Genomic DNA, 15,472 nt, shown 5'->3' on the forward strand with positions numbered 1-15,472 from the left:
TTTTCTTGGCTCTAGATACAGCCCGCAAAACATGACAAAATGCATTGTATCTTGTACAGAGAACTGGTCGCAGCTACAAGGCAAGGCTAATTCCGGCTTCTGCCAACTTTTAAAAGAACCTAAATAAAAATGTAACAAATTAAATCTGAACTTAGTTAAGAGGAACCTATGGAAGGGAATTGTCACAAAACCAAGATAAGGTGCTAGTGAAAATGAGTTAACAAGAAGGCAATGTTCCCTCACTGACGGTTTTGCCAGTTCACATTCTTCACGGCACGCTTCCCTCCTTCCCATGAAGGACTTTTTTACAAAATCGATATCATGTACCTTGATGTTCTCGGGGGAGGAAAAAAGCTCCGGACGTCCCAGGTCTGAGAATGCCCTAGCCAGATAGGCCAGCCAGGGGATCTTATTAGATTTGTCCAGGGACAGAACATCAGACATGATCTTATGGTTTAATGGGAGTTCTTCATTCATCCACGTTTTTCTCCAAAAGATCAGAGGGGCCATGCTCAGCATGTCAGACAAAAAGTTTAGGCCCACTTCTTTGTGAATGGAGTAGGTTGGGGTCGACTGTGGTACAGAAAGCAGGGTTCTAATGAATCTATTCTCTGCTCTCTGGATTGGTTCCAGGTTTACATAACCCCACAATGCGGAACCATATAGTGCAATGGCCACAGGTTTACTCTTATAGATTTTTAACAGAGCTTCCATAGGCCTAGCCCCTAGCCTACCAGCAAAACCCAAGAGTGCTGATGATGATCTAATGACAGCCAACACCTTGAAACCGTGTCCCCCCTACATGTGAATGTTTTGCTTCTCTTCTTACTACACTCACGGCCCACCACCATTGTATGTGACTTGGTTACGTTTACCTTAAGATCCAATCGCTCCATAAACGAACCAAAGGCATTCAAGAGGCGCTGGAGGCCGACACCCGTGCGAACGATCAGTACGGCGTCATCCGCATATAGGAGCGCCGGGATTTTAACGGCTCCTGCATGCGGGACGTCGGCTTCCTGCTCCCCTAGGTGCGCGCCCAAGCCATTGATATAGATGGTGAAGAGTAAGGGGGCTAATATGCAGCCCTGCCGTACCCCCTTTAATGATTTAAAGAGGGGGGTACACCTACCCGCATTCGTTACACGTACGGCTGCAAAGAGCTCTTGGTGCAGAGTGGCCATAAAGGTAACCAATGCCTTGTCAATACCCATCTCCAACAAAATGGCCCACAACTTTGTCCTATTGACCAGATCAAAAGCCGAGGAGAGATCCATGAAAGCTAGGAACACGGACCCCTCCTTGGCCACGGTATATTTGGAGACGAGCAAGTGTAAGTTGGCGCACTGTTCAATGGTCCCTTTTCTTTCCCTGAAACCATATTGGATCTCAGACAACCCACCACAGCTCTCAACATTTTCCCTTAACCTAGATAAAAGGACTCTACCTAAGATTTTTACAGATGAATCCAGGAGGGATATAGGCCTATAACAGCCGGGATCATTCCGCTGGCCTTTTTTAAAAATAGGGACGATGGTAGAGGTGTCCCATGAGGCAGGTGCTGGGTTGCCATTGACTGCATTGAACACGTTTTCCAAAACCTCTGCCCACAATTTTGGTGAATACATGAAAAAGTCAGCGGGGACTCCATCGGGACCAGGTGCCTTATGCTTTGTGGTAGCCAAGATAGCTTTTTCCACCTCTTGATGGTTGAAAAAGATGGGGCGGGGGGCTAAGGTTACCGACGGAACACTTTTAATTACTTCGTCAGTATCCCCGTATACATTTTTAAAATGAGACAACCATTTTTCGTCAGGGATAACACAGTCCATGGATTCATTATTATCGTCTGAGAAAAAGGGCTGTTTAATAATCTCCCAAAATTTCCTACTATCCTTCAGGACTGCTACCGAAAGAAGGTTATCCCACGCTTCATGTTTAATGGTTTCCTTTCGTTTTTTTACGGCTAGCTTGTAAGTTTTCCTTAGTCTGGTGATCTCATCTTTTTCCCTAGGGGTATTTTTAAGGGCTGCCAGCAGTAATCTATGGGCTTTAGAACATGCTGAGTCAAACCAGTGCTTATTTCCTGGGGTTCCTTTTTTTGGCTTAACTAAGAGATCCTGTGACACCTGCCCACATATTGCCTCAAATGCCTCTACAATTTCTTTGCCCTGGGCACGAGGATTTTTACAAATCTCAACCAGGTCCTTAATCTTTAGGAAATTTTCTGCATAGAATTCTCCCGGGACCACCTTTGCCCATTTCACACGCCTGCCTTGATCAGAAGTCCTCAGGGGGTGAGCGGGCCTTGCTAACATTGGGGGTAACCCCATGTGGACTCCCCAAGCCACTTCAAGTACTACCGGGTTATGATCGCTAAAATGTGTTTGTACCGTATGATAGGCAATAACCCGGTTTAAAATACCTTGGGTTACAAAGATATAATCTATTATTGTACCTTGGAGGACACCAGTAAAAGTTGGCAATCTAGGGCCACCATCTGGTTCGTGCAAATCGAAGTTGGCAAGAAAATCTTCTAACTCCTCTCCCTCTGTAGTATGTTCGAAGTGGGGTCCCTCTAATCCTTCGTCCCCATCATCACTACTTCTCCTACAGACTAGGTTACATGGGTGAATGTTAAAATCGCCTAATAAAATATACTCTAAATCATACTTGGTATTCTGGCTGGCTAATTTTAAAATACTATCTAGGTTAGCAATGTTACATCCTCTATGGTCGCTGTTCCTAGAATTATAAAAGTTTATATATATAGTCCTGCTAGTATTATTAGTCACTCTTTCTACCATTAAGATGTTATGGGAATCAGTGCTAATCTGCCTACAACTTCCCTTCACATCTATGGAAAACAGAATTACAAGGCCTCCCTTAGCTCTCCCCATACGACTAGGGACAGCTGCTTTAGTAAAACTGGTAAACCCATCCCACCAAAGATTGGCGGATGTGTCCCAGGTTTTCTGGAGGGCAATAATATGGTGGCCTAAAACAAAGCTTGACCATGCCTTATCCTGTCGTTTTGCATTTAGCCCTGCTATGTTCCAGCTTATCATCTTGCAAGAATCTGTGGGTGTCTTAGGCTCTGAGTACAGCGCCAATGCCCCTTCAGCTACTCGTGGCAGTTGTGTCCCTTCATTGGATCCCGCTTTCGGCTCTGCAGGTTATCACTGGCAAGGCTCTGATTCGCACAGTGCTCAAGCAAGTTTAAATTTAAAGTGGGGAGATGTTCATGTTTTGATGTGACTTGGTCTTCTTGCCCTATCTGGGAGATGAACTCACTGGTATCTGAGCCATTAATAAGTTGAGTGCTCTGATCTAGTTGCTGATCTAAGGCATCTTTTACCAAATGAGTATCCTCCATATGTCAATCGCAGTCATTTAAATTGGATAAGACTCCAAACCTATTTCCCGTTCCAAATCCCCAGTCAAAAGGGGTGGCTGCCTGACCCCATCCGCTTGCTGTCGTGTTCCACATGGGTCGTGGGGTATTTGGGCGCATCGAGAGCTGTTCATTTCCCGTCTGGGCTATAAACCCATTTCCCTGACCTCTGTGATCATATCCCGGGGTGCTTGGTCCCCACCTGTTTATAATGGGCCAATTTAACCTAGGTGTTCTGGCAGTTAGCCCAGTTGGATAGTTACATTGCCCTGTCCCAAGACTAATCATAGGATGGAAACGGTCGTTGTTATATCTGGGTCGAGTATCCCCTCCCCAGTTAGTGACTCTTGTATTCCTTCTAGGTCTAGGGATGTTAGAAGAGGTCGCGATCTGATTCTCACTATAAAAGAATTTCAGAGTAAGGGGGATTATGGAACCACTTCTTCGTTGAGGTGGGAAGATGTTGGCCAAGACATTTGGGAGTACCTCTGTGTTAGCAAAGTTTAATACTACGCAGTCCCCCTTAAACTTCTTTGGCTTGTTCCCAATCCATGATACCCTCCTTGTCATTACAATTTCCCCTGCTAGCTGGTCAGTCCCCTGATATGCCATTTGCATATTATTAGTGAGCCAATGTAAAGCTTTATCTTTTAGTCCTTGAGTAGATTCTATTTGGCCATGTGATAATGTAGGGACGTTGGCCAATACCATAACTACTGGTGAAGCTTCCATGATGAATTGTGATGAATCATCCCCTAGATGCAGTGGTGCTAGCACAACAGGTGGTAAAGTGGGGGACTCTCTTACTGCTTCCTGGCTAGGCGCAGGTGGTGGTAGCTGCCCTGGTGGGATAGACTGTAGTTGGCCTTCTGTAGGGCCTATGTCCGCACCAGTCTCCTCCTCAGCTATAGCTACTGGTTTAATGACGTGAGTAACTAGATTCCCCAATTCGTCAGCCAACTTACTTTGCGACCCACCCATCTTTTTCACCTCGGCAGTTAATTTGTCTATCTTCCCAATCAATGGCTTAATGATGGTCCTGATTTTCATGTCTATCATATCTGAGATCCTATTGAATAGGTCGTCGTCAATGATATGTCTTAACTCATCGTCATCATCACACTCCACATTTTTCCCTTTGCGCCTAGGCGGTGTAGTGAGCTTTTTTCTTCCTGACTGTTTCCCCCCACGTTTAGACTGAGATTTTCTACAGGTTCTCACAGGCCGTGTTACGGGCAACGGGGATGAGGGAACTTCCACTACAATATTTTGCTGTTGATCAGGGTCAGACACTGCATTTGTTGACAAGTCAACTAGCAGATCTGAGTTTTCATCATCATTGCCGATGTCTTGAGAATTAAGGTCGGGTATATATGTTGTGGGGTCTTGTGATGGTGTATCAGACATTGGTGCATTAGGGGAAGGGCTCGTTGGGGGCAAAATTGGTGATTGGCTCAGACCTAGGGATTGCCTTCTCTCATTATTTTTTTTTTTGACCACTTGTACTAAGAAAGAATCTAAGGTGTTAAGTGACTCTGTGGCTACAGGTGCCAATTTTCTAGGCATGTTTACAGCAGAATAAAGATGCTATCAGAAGTCAAAAACGGCACTCAAAAAATTGACTATAGGAGCAATACGCAATACTAACAATACTAATACTAACAAAACGGGGGGGAAACACTATCATACAACGATAGGGAGATTCCTGCTCCAATCAGTTCAAAGACCAATTACAAACGGCAGCTAGGATCCAACTCAGTATGAAATAACCTCTTCAAAGCGACCAGCACAAAGATCGTATTCACCTCAATTAGGTCGCCTGTATAACAGGGTTACTTTTCAGCAAAGTCCTACTTAAGTTCATATAAGGTAGATAAAATCCTCATCTTTAACAATAACCCCTCCTACTAATCCGGGTTCCTGGGCGATTCAGTAACGGATCAGAACCGTCTTCCTACTGACCCCCGTCTGGTAAGCGGCAAAAGAATGGAGGGTAAGAATGGCTGGTAATACTGGCCGAAGAAAGTTCAGTAAAGATGTACAGCAATAATCCACGATATTTTCCACGTGTAGTACAGTACCTTAGCTGCTCGAAGATGGAGATATCAGGGAAATGGCCTTGCCTGGCCTTTTCGTGCCTCTGAGGGCCACAGAGGGCCCGCCCTTTGCCCGGGCTTAGCCCCGGGCGTCCCGCTCCCGTCCCGCGACGCGGGGGTGACTGCCAATTTAACTCGCCTTCTGGCGCTCCCTCCCCGCGTCTGTGTCGTCAGGGACGCGCAGCCGCGAGATCTGCCGGGTGTTGAAGTCCCCGGAGCGGCGGCGTGATGTTGGAATGCTTTCTGACTCTCGGCGGTGGCGGCTCGTCCTCCTGGCTGCTGTGGTGACTCTCGGCGGTGGCGGCAGGTAATTAGTGCTTCCCCCGCTCTGCCGGGGTGACTGCCAATTTAACTCGCCTTCTGGCGCTCCCTCCCCGCGTCTGTGTCGTCAAGGACACGCCGGCGCGAGACCTGCCGGGTGTTGAAGTCCCCGGAGCGGCGGCGCGATGTTGGAATGCTTCCTGACTCTCGGCGGTGGCGGCTCGTTCTCCTGGCTGCTGTGGTGACTCTCGGCGGTGGCGGCAGGTAAGTAGTTCACAGTCACTCCTTTCCTCTTTGGTTTCTTTTTGCCCCTGGTCCATTTACAAAACTGCGGTAATGAATATTTAATATTTTTTGGAGTTGATACCACTTGCTTAAGAGTGCCCTGGAGCATTTCCTTTAAACCCCTATAGAACATAATATGCTGAATGTCACCAGCTTACTGAATGGCCGCGTAACCATTCTTGAATTGGGCTATATTGATCATGGCTCTTCTGTTGGTGATCCATAAATTCATTATAAATGGACTGCTTAAAAAACCGTCTTTCAAGCATGGCTTCGAACTCTGAAAAAAGTAAGTCATAATCATCAGGCAGGGGATCCTAGTGACCAGTCAATGAGGTTGCCCAATCCAAAGTACTATTCTCAGTATTCCAAGATACATTACAATAAAAAGCTACCTTTTCATTTCTGGAATTGTGTACTAGGGTGTAGGTCATAAAACTTAGTCTACATCGGGGCGAGTAGTTAAGGAATTCTCTGTTCACCTATGTCTAGAGCAGGCAAAGAAAGTAACGATAGCTCATTTGCACTGGAGGTTACTCAAACAGAAATATTGACTCTTATAGTCTAGGGTTGAACCACCTCAGGCTCCCTACAAGTGAGCGGAGTGCACTCTCCCACTTTATCCAGAAGTTTAATTAGCTTTTACTGCACATATCTAGTGTCCTGCTGTGATGCAATTACATCTGTGGTAATATTCTATATGTATGGCTACAGCAACAACCGGAGCACGTGTGTACACATTCAGAACTGCCAGAAGCAAGTGAACAAAGTTTCTGCAAACTGTGACATATCAGATCAAGTTGCGGATGACTGGCCCAGAATGAGCACCAATAAAACAGGGCACTGCCAACCCAGATGAGTGTCAGTTCTACAGCTACTCTGAGAGCCCTCTGGGGCGAGCAAGGCAAATCTGGGGCAAGTAGGATACCCCTCGAGGAAGGAGCAGCAAGACACAAGGGGTAAAATGACACCGACTAAACGTGTCAGTTTCGGAGTACTTGGAAGCAGTGTCTTACAAGCAGCACCCTTCTGCTTCCCATCCGGTATAGCACCCACCTGTGCAGCTGTATGAAATAAAGGCCTCCAAAGTTATACCCCTAGATTCATGAAAGTCCCGATTTGCGAGTCCTTAATAGCGATTATTAAGGAATCGCTATTAAGGAATTGCAAAACGGGATTCATGTAGGAATCGCTAAATAAATTGCGATTCCTACACATTCCTTATTTGCGATTAGCAAATTGCTAATCGCAAATAAGGAATAACTCCCCATTCATTCCTATGGGCCTTTATGAATGGGGAGTTATTCCTTATTTGCGATTAGCAATTTGCTAATCGCTAATAAGAATGCTATTTCAAGGGTGCTAGGGGTGTCCAAAGGACACCCTGTAGCACCCCTGAAATGTAATCTACATTGGTGTTGCGCACACACATGTCCAAAGGACATGTGTGTGTGCAACATGCAACTTAGAAAAATGCATTTAAAAGCATTTTTCTAAGTTTTCGCTATTTACCACGAGGTTTGACCTCGCGTAAATAGCGGCCCGAAATTGCGATTTCGCAATTTATAAATGGTTAATGAATTGCATTTAAGGAATCTCAAATAGAAGGCCTTTTAGATATATATATTTTTTAATAGAAAGCACTATAGGTAAGACACTTCAGTTTTGTAAACATTAGGAAACGAAATGAAATGAAAGGAGGATTTATAAAGCGAGTGGCTGCCTGTGAGCGTCCCAGTAAAGAAACCTTTACATATAAACCGAAGTCCTGAGGGAAACTTCCATTTATGTTCTGGAAACCCAAAATCTAGGCTGTAAATTGATTTTTATTAAATTTGAACTCAGAAAAAGTTCAAATATAATTTGCATGATTGAACAGCTACAATTTTAATAAAAGAATACCAGCTCTGCTTAATTTGCGTGAGCACAGACACCATATCTGCCTTGTTAATTTTGTCACAAGATAGTTAATCATTTCGAAGCTGGTAACTGTATTTTTTAAATAAATTAACCTTCGGTCATTTCTCTCGGATAAAATTAACATTTTGAGCTTTGCATTTTTGGGGAATATACACGGGGAATAATGTTTGCCTGCAGACAGGAAGAGATTCATAGATTTAAGGTGCAATCACATTCCAAATGAATAAACTGCCAGGTATGGCCATTTTTATTAGTATTGTTATTAAACAATGTTTAATATTTTGTTTCGCATTCAGGAGTTTTACTTTATTTTTAAACATAGCACACACAATCTCATGCTATGTAAGCACAGAGATAATTACGCGAACAGTGAGTTTTTTCATGGTCCAAGACAGTGGTGGCTGGCATCCAAGAAGAGGGGGGGGAGGCGGCGCAAGCGCAAAAATAATAAAAAACAAACAAAACCACATACTTCCTGAGCCCTCCACACCAAGCTTCTTCGTGGTGTGTATAGCTGTATACACAAGTAAATGGATGTTTGATACTTTCTTTGCATGTGTGACTATGTGTGTGAGTAACTCTATGGATGACTCGCGGTGTGTAAGTGTATGTATAGGTGTAGGAGTACATATGATGAGTGAGTGCATGTCTGAGTGACTGTATAGGACTTTTGGCGAATGAGTAGATGTGTGTGTGTAGATCTTGGAATTAGTGAATGGGTATGTTGTAACAGGTATTCGTGTGTCCATTGTTTTGAAAATATTATTTTGTATTTTAGAATGTGTGTATTAAAGGTTATATTAGGGTGAGAGGAGGTCTGCCACTCTAACACAAGGATGATGTCATCAGTGATGTCATTTGAGATGTCATCAGTGATATCACTGACCATGTCATGAGTGATGTAATATGTGATGTCATCAGTAGTGCATTGCGGGGGCGCAAGTTATAGTTAGCTGAACCAACTATAACAGGGGAATTTCTATGGTTTTTTACGAGTGAAATGTCCAACTAACTATAACACCCCTAAAACCTATGTTTTTTTTCAGTGAATTTCTGAGGTTTTTTAAATGCTAATTTCTAACTATAACGTGCCTGAAACCTATGTTTTTTTCAGTGAATTTCTATGGTTTTTTAAATGCTAATTTCTAACTATAAAGTGACTGAAACCTATGTTTTTTTCAGTAAATATATATATTTATTTATTTACTGCCTGATCACCAAGGAGATTTCCCATCAGCGCAGGTTTCTCTGGCCGCAAACCAGAAATGTGACCCTTTGAGCTCTCTTTACAGTATACCCCGCGCCCTCCACAGTCGCACTCCCTGCGGGCTTGTATTGCAGACTAATTGCTTTGGACATATTTTGTTCCATGGATAGTGGCATCGGATCGTGTTTCCTTTTGTCCGATCCATTCATCTCCTGGATCTCAGCACTCTGAAATCATTAGACCCACAATGAATATAGATCCCCTGCCCCCTGGGGGGCGGTGGGGGATGTTGTTTGGGATTCGGTTCATGACTTATCGCCCCTCAGTGCATTGAGACCAGCCGAAGCACAATGAAAGAGGGGAGGGTGGATCATGGTGGGCTCCAGGCACCATGCTGCTTTCCTGGCATGTAGGCTTTTAACGCGAGTGCCCGCTTGGCATGCCCCGCTGATGGGCACAGTCTCTGGGCACTGCCATAGACCCGCGGACGTGGGTTGGGGACGGTTGGCTCCCAGCCTACAATGAAAGCCTATCACATTTTTGTCAATGAGGAGCATATCTTTTCAGTGTGATTGTAATTACATTGACATTCTGTATTAATTGAATTCTGCTCTTTAGCGTTAAAAGATGGCAGCAGATAGACATTCTATTAGCGCTCCTTGGAGGCCCCCTGATGCCTGAGTGTTGTATCTTGTTGTGCGCAGCCAGGATTTGTTTCCCTTTTCCTTTTAATGCCATTGTAAAGGTAATAATTTCACCTGAGTAATCCTTCTATTTCTAGTTACCTGGGGGATTGTTAATGGCTGAGAATCGTGTTCAGACGCTCTTCTCCAGCTCAATCAAATCTCGGAGGCGCCAGTTCACTTTTATTGATCCGCGGGAGCCCCCGTCCACTGCTCAGACGAGAGCAGTGCTGCTGATAGTTAAAAGCTTCAGCTCCCGCACGCCGGGAGTAGAGCCGGGCATCCGAGGGCAGTGCCCTTCTGCCCGCCCAGCCCTCTTCCAAAAGATGCCCATTTCTAACGCTTTCAATCGCAAACAAAGAGTATTGTACAAAGTTCCCCAGAGGGAGCCAGTGGTTTTAGCTCAGTTAGTCTGCGATTACCTGCGTGACCTCGTTCACGAAACACTCTTCATTCTTTAAAAAAACCATCAATTCACATTGGGGCATTCTCAACTCTGCTGGGATGGAGATACCGCGCCCCCGCTTTGCTTTTAAGAGGACGGCAAATCTTAAGGACACTCTGATTCACACCCGTCCTAAGAAAACCAACACCCAAGTTGTCAATACCCTCTGGGACCTCCCTCCAGTAACTGGGCACTATCGCTGTGGGTCCTGCGTTGTATGCCCCCAGACCATCCAGGGCAAGACCATTGTACTCCGAAGCAACTACACTTGGACAATGAACAAACACACCAACTGCAACAGTTCTAGATGTGTTTACGTGTTGATCTGCCCGTGCGAGTTGTTGTACATTGGGATGACCATGCGCCCAGTCAAACATCGGATAATGGAGCACAACAGCAACATTCGGTGTCACAAAACACACACCAAGCTTTATGAACACTGCAAAGAAAACCATCATCTCCCAGAAAACATTAGGTGGGCTGTCCTTGAATGTTTACCAAACTTCAACCAACAAGCCCTCTTCAGACTCGAGCAAAGATGGATACATCGACTACAGTGCGATGAACTGGGATTGAACGATGGGGTGCCCTGGACAACACTCGCCAGATAGTTATCATTCCGGACTTCTTTGTCCATCCCTAGACGATTACCAACATAACTCTGCCCGTTCCAAGATGGCCCCCGCATTGCAGTGTGCTGGCCTCGCTGTTTTGAGCTAACCCCTCTTTGCTCTTCACTTCCGCGTGCCGGTACCTAGCAACCGGAGGGACACGCCCCCTTGGTGCGCGCTCAACTCTCCCTTATCTGCACCGAACAGTGCCAAACTACCTTGCTGGCTGTCCTGACTTCGGTTTACCGTGGGATGGGTAGGTGCTGAGATGCCTGCCATCAGCGACCTTTGAGGTAAGGTGTTGAGCTAATCCTTGAAACCCCGCGTGCTCTCTGCCAGACGCGCGGAAAGTCACTGCTCTGCTGGACTCCTTCACGCGGGGCTCCGCGTGCAGGCTCGTATTTCTCTAACGATCCCGCTGGATGCCTTACTCCCCCTGTAGGATCTCCTCACTCGCTGCTGGCCCCACCTGGACAGCTCGTGAGGCCTTCAGGAGAAATCACAACGGGTAAGCGCATTATTGATTCTGACATTGTCCTCGCTCACGCGCACTTGTCGAGCAGGGCACTTTGTTTATTTCTAATACTCGCTGGTGATCACGACCACCACGCCAGCGCCGACCTCACTTAGAGACAGAGTGTCAAACTATAAACGATCGGTTTTATCTTTGCGGGTTTTTGTTAATATGGCTAAACTCCTTAGTCTACAGATATATTTTTAAACACAGGCTCCTCACGCCACCTGACTGTGTTAGGGTGTAACATTATCACTAGCCTTGAATTTTGATTGCACACCCTACTCAGCACGTTGCACAGCCGTGAGCCCAGCCTCTTCACTAAGATGCATGCTATAACGAAACAGCATGACAGCCCAACACAGAACGTGTCCCTCACGCGCTCTGGATTTTTTAACTCTTTTCTCTCACAGTACCACTAAACTCTGTCATGAAACAGGCAGTTTTTACTCACTGGGCACGCATCATTGTCACCTTGAATATAGGCACTATATGATGTATTCTGTATACAACGCACTTTAACATCATTAATGTCTGCTTATTTCTCCCTAGTTCCCAGGAGGTCCCACGGATGGAACCATTTCTGTACGACACTACACAGGTCGTATACCGGGGTTCTCTTAGTTAAGAGGATTCCAGCAATCATATGAGCACTAAGGTCCTGACGAATTGCCCTTATGGCAAGAAACATGTCGACCGCACTCACATCAAGGGTTGAATAAGGATTGGTCCCATTGCCCATCACTCCTTAATACCCCTTTATTTTTAATAAAGCAGCGAGCCTGACCATTAAAATAATCCCCAATGGACTCGACTGACTTTTTTTAGATACACACACCCCCATGCTCACTATTGCACTTCTTAGGCCCCTCACACACACACACCCGTTGGCTCGGAATAAAAGATCTCCACTAAAGTGCAGCTCCCCTTGCTGCCCGACGGGCATTGCACCGCCAGCCTGCCGTAGGAGCAGGATACCGATGACGACGCTGGACGGCCATCGGCTGGGACAACAGTTGTTGTCCTGTCGGTAACCTGTGTGAGGTATCCTTATATTCTGAAAAGGGTCTACACCATTCACTTATCCCTTTATAACTAATGAGAGAAAAGACTAACTGAGCTAAAACCACTGGCTCCCACTGGGGAACTTTGTACAATACTCTTTGTTTGCTGCTGCCTAGAACGAGTACATTGGACCCCATTAAAAATCGTCCACTTTTATTCCCCTTGTTTGATACCAACGCTTTCAATCCCCATGTGCCTGGTTTTGCTCTATGCTCAGGAGAACAATAATGTGTTGTTGCCCACTCCGAATGAAGAGTAAATACTGCAATGCCTCAGATAGCAGCGATTAACTATTACGCTGCATTCTGCAGTGTCTGCTGTGGGTGTTCCGTGGGCACAGAATATCTTGTAAAAATGCTTCTATTTGGAACAGTCACTTCTGTTCTGAGGGCTTTTATTTTGGACGCAGATCTATCTATCTATCTATCTATCTATCTATCTATCTATCTATCTATCTATCTATCTATCTATCTATCTATCTATCTATCTATCTATCTATCTATCTATCAATCTATCTATCTATCTATCTATCTATCTATCTATCTATCTATCTGTCTATCTATCTATCTATCTATCGATCTATCTATCTATCTATCTATCTATCTATCTATCTATCTATCTATCTATCTATCTATCTATCTATCTATCTATCTATCTATCTATCTATCTATCTATCTATCTATCTAATCTGTCTGCCTGTCCTTCCTTCTCTCCATCGATCAATTCCATCTTTTATATTTTGCACCTCCGGCTGTCTGTCCATCCATCCATCTCTTACCCTCCACGCGTGTGCATGTGTGCGCATAACTGTGTGTGTGTATAGCTGTCTGTATTTCTGTGTTTGTGTTTATGGTGAAGGAGAAACAGGACAGAATAGAGAATAGTGCTGTTGGACGGATGTTGTTTCAGTTGTACGTAGTGGTAGGTACCCCTCCTCTGATGCTTCGGGCCTTGTGAGGCAATGGCACTCACTCCAGGTGCCCAACACGGTAACTGTATACTTAGAGGGTGAATTTGTCACCGGGTTTGAAGCTCAAAAAAAGGTCAGAAGATATCATGCACAGAAAGTGCATAAAATATTTTTGGCCTCTCCGTGAATATGTTTGATTGCCATACAATGTCTGCGTGCCTGTTAGTAAGCGCATTTGTGTGGCTGTAGCACTGCATGTCTGTCCCCATGTGTTTATGTTTGTATCTTGTTGCCTTTGCTTTTATGCATGCGTCCGTTCAAATGCGTCTGTGTGGATGTGCCTTTATGGATGGATGTGTCTAAGTTTTGCTTTGCTACCTGTATTTCTGCGCACAAGCAGGTAAGCCTGTCTGTCTCATTATCTGATAGCGCACTTGCAGGTGTTAATGTTTGTGTGTCTGGTTTTATATTTTTTTGTGTGCGCTTTTGCTTGTGAGACGCACAGGCAGTACACCTGTTGTAGATAATGTGTTTTTGGCAGATTTTTTAACGCTTCGTTTGCAGACAGACAACAAACGCACATCCTTCAGTTTTCTTTGAGACGCTTGGTCCCTCTCTTGTCTCCTTCGCTCTGCTGTGTAGCTCATGGTGATTGGGGTATGGATTGTATTATCTTATGAACACAACCCTCAGATGAGTAGCCCATTATGTTCGTCCATGCTGTGTTTCTGCAGTTGCGCCAATATCCCACATCGCAGAGCTGCCCCCTAGCAGCGACCCTTGGAATCGCACACCTGGTCATCGCACTAGCACAGTGACAGCTCGTGAAGAAGATTACCTTGAAACGTAAGTCCTTCACTCAGTTATTTCTCGTAGGGGGCGAGAAACGGCTGCAGTGAATTTATCAGACATCATAGTTGTTCTACTGTATGTTCAAACCAAGGTTCACTTCAAAGCGTATTGCCCCGGGGAGGTGGCGGTCCCCAGGGCAGAGTGGTGGGGTTTGGGACTCCCCACACTTTTAAAATTCACTGCCCCGGGACCTGGCCCAGCCGAGTGCTAAATATTAATGAAGCCCGCGCTTCATTTTTTAAATTTTCTTGGCTGGATCCGAGCACCCAGCACAAAATTGGCTATTTTGTTTAATTACAAAAATGCTTTTTTGGGCCATGGGGGTCCTTGTGGGATCCCCTGAGCAGGCCTAGGGGGTCAGGGTGTTTCTACCCTGCCCCCTTTTCTTGTTTTGCACGATTCTTTTTCTCTTTTCTTGTGCCTCAGTTCTACCGATGCACAAGATGGCTGCCAACACTTACTGGTTTGGGGTATTGACAGCCAATTAGCATGCAGCTCGTGATCAGCAGAGTGGGCAGATCCACTGCTCCTCTAGATATCAAAACTTTTATTTTTTGTTTTTCTCAGCAACTACTGAACGGATTTACACCATTTAAGAAAAAGAGTTCTTTCTGAGGCAATGGCTACCTTCATGCCAAATTTGCTGTAATTCCGTTCAGCAGTGCGAGATGTAGGTGTCTCTAAAGTTTGCTATGGAAAATGCAGTTTTTTACCTCTTTTTTTTTTAAATTTCTCAGGAATTACTGAACGGATTTGCACTTTTACATTTCTGAACCAAGGGCTACCTTTTTGCCAAATTTGGCGTAATTCCGTTCAGCAGTTTGGGCTGTAGCCGTGTCTCCATATATATATATATATATATATATATATATATATATATATATATATATATATATATATATATATATATATATATATATATGTATATATTACCTACTGGCGGTCGCCAGTAGGTAGTTATAGTTAGGACCTATTTTCCATAGGAAATCCGCAACATTCTATTCCCAATAACTTAGGTGCCGATTGACGAATCTACGCGAAATTTCCAAAACTTATGGCCAACTCCGGTCCACTCCTATCCTGAAAGTTTCACGTGATTCATCAAGCAGAGAAAAAAGGGGGATCCCAAAACGTGTTTTCCCCATGCAATTTCCCATAGGAACCTTTAGTCGCAGCTACAGCCCGAACTGCTGAACGGAATTACACCAAATTTGTCAAAAAGGTAGCCC

Source organism: Lissotriton vulgaris, chromosome 1_1 (genome assembly GCF_964263255.1).
Source record: "Lissotriton vulgaris chromosome 1_1, aLisVul1.2, whole genome shotgun sequence".
In the NCBI taxonomy this organism is placed as follows: Eukaryota; Metazoa; Chordata; class Amphibia; order Caudata; family Salamandridae; genus Lissotriton; species Lissotriton vulgaris.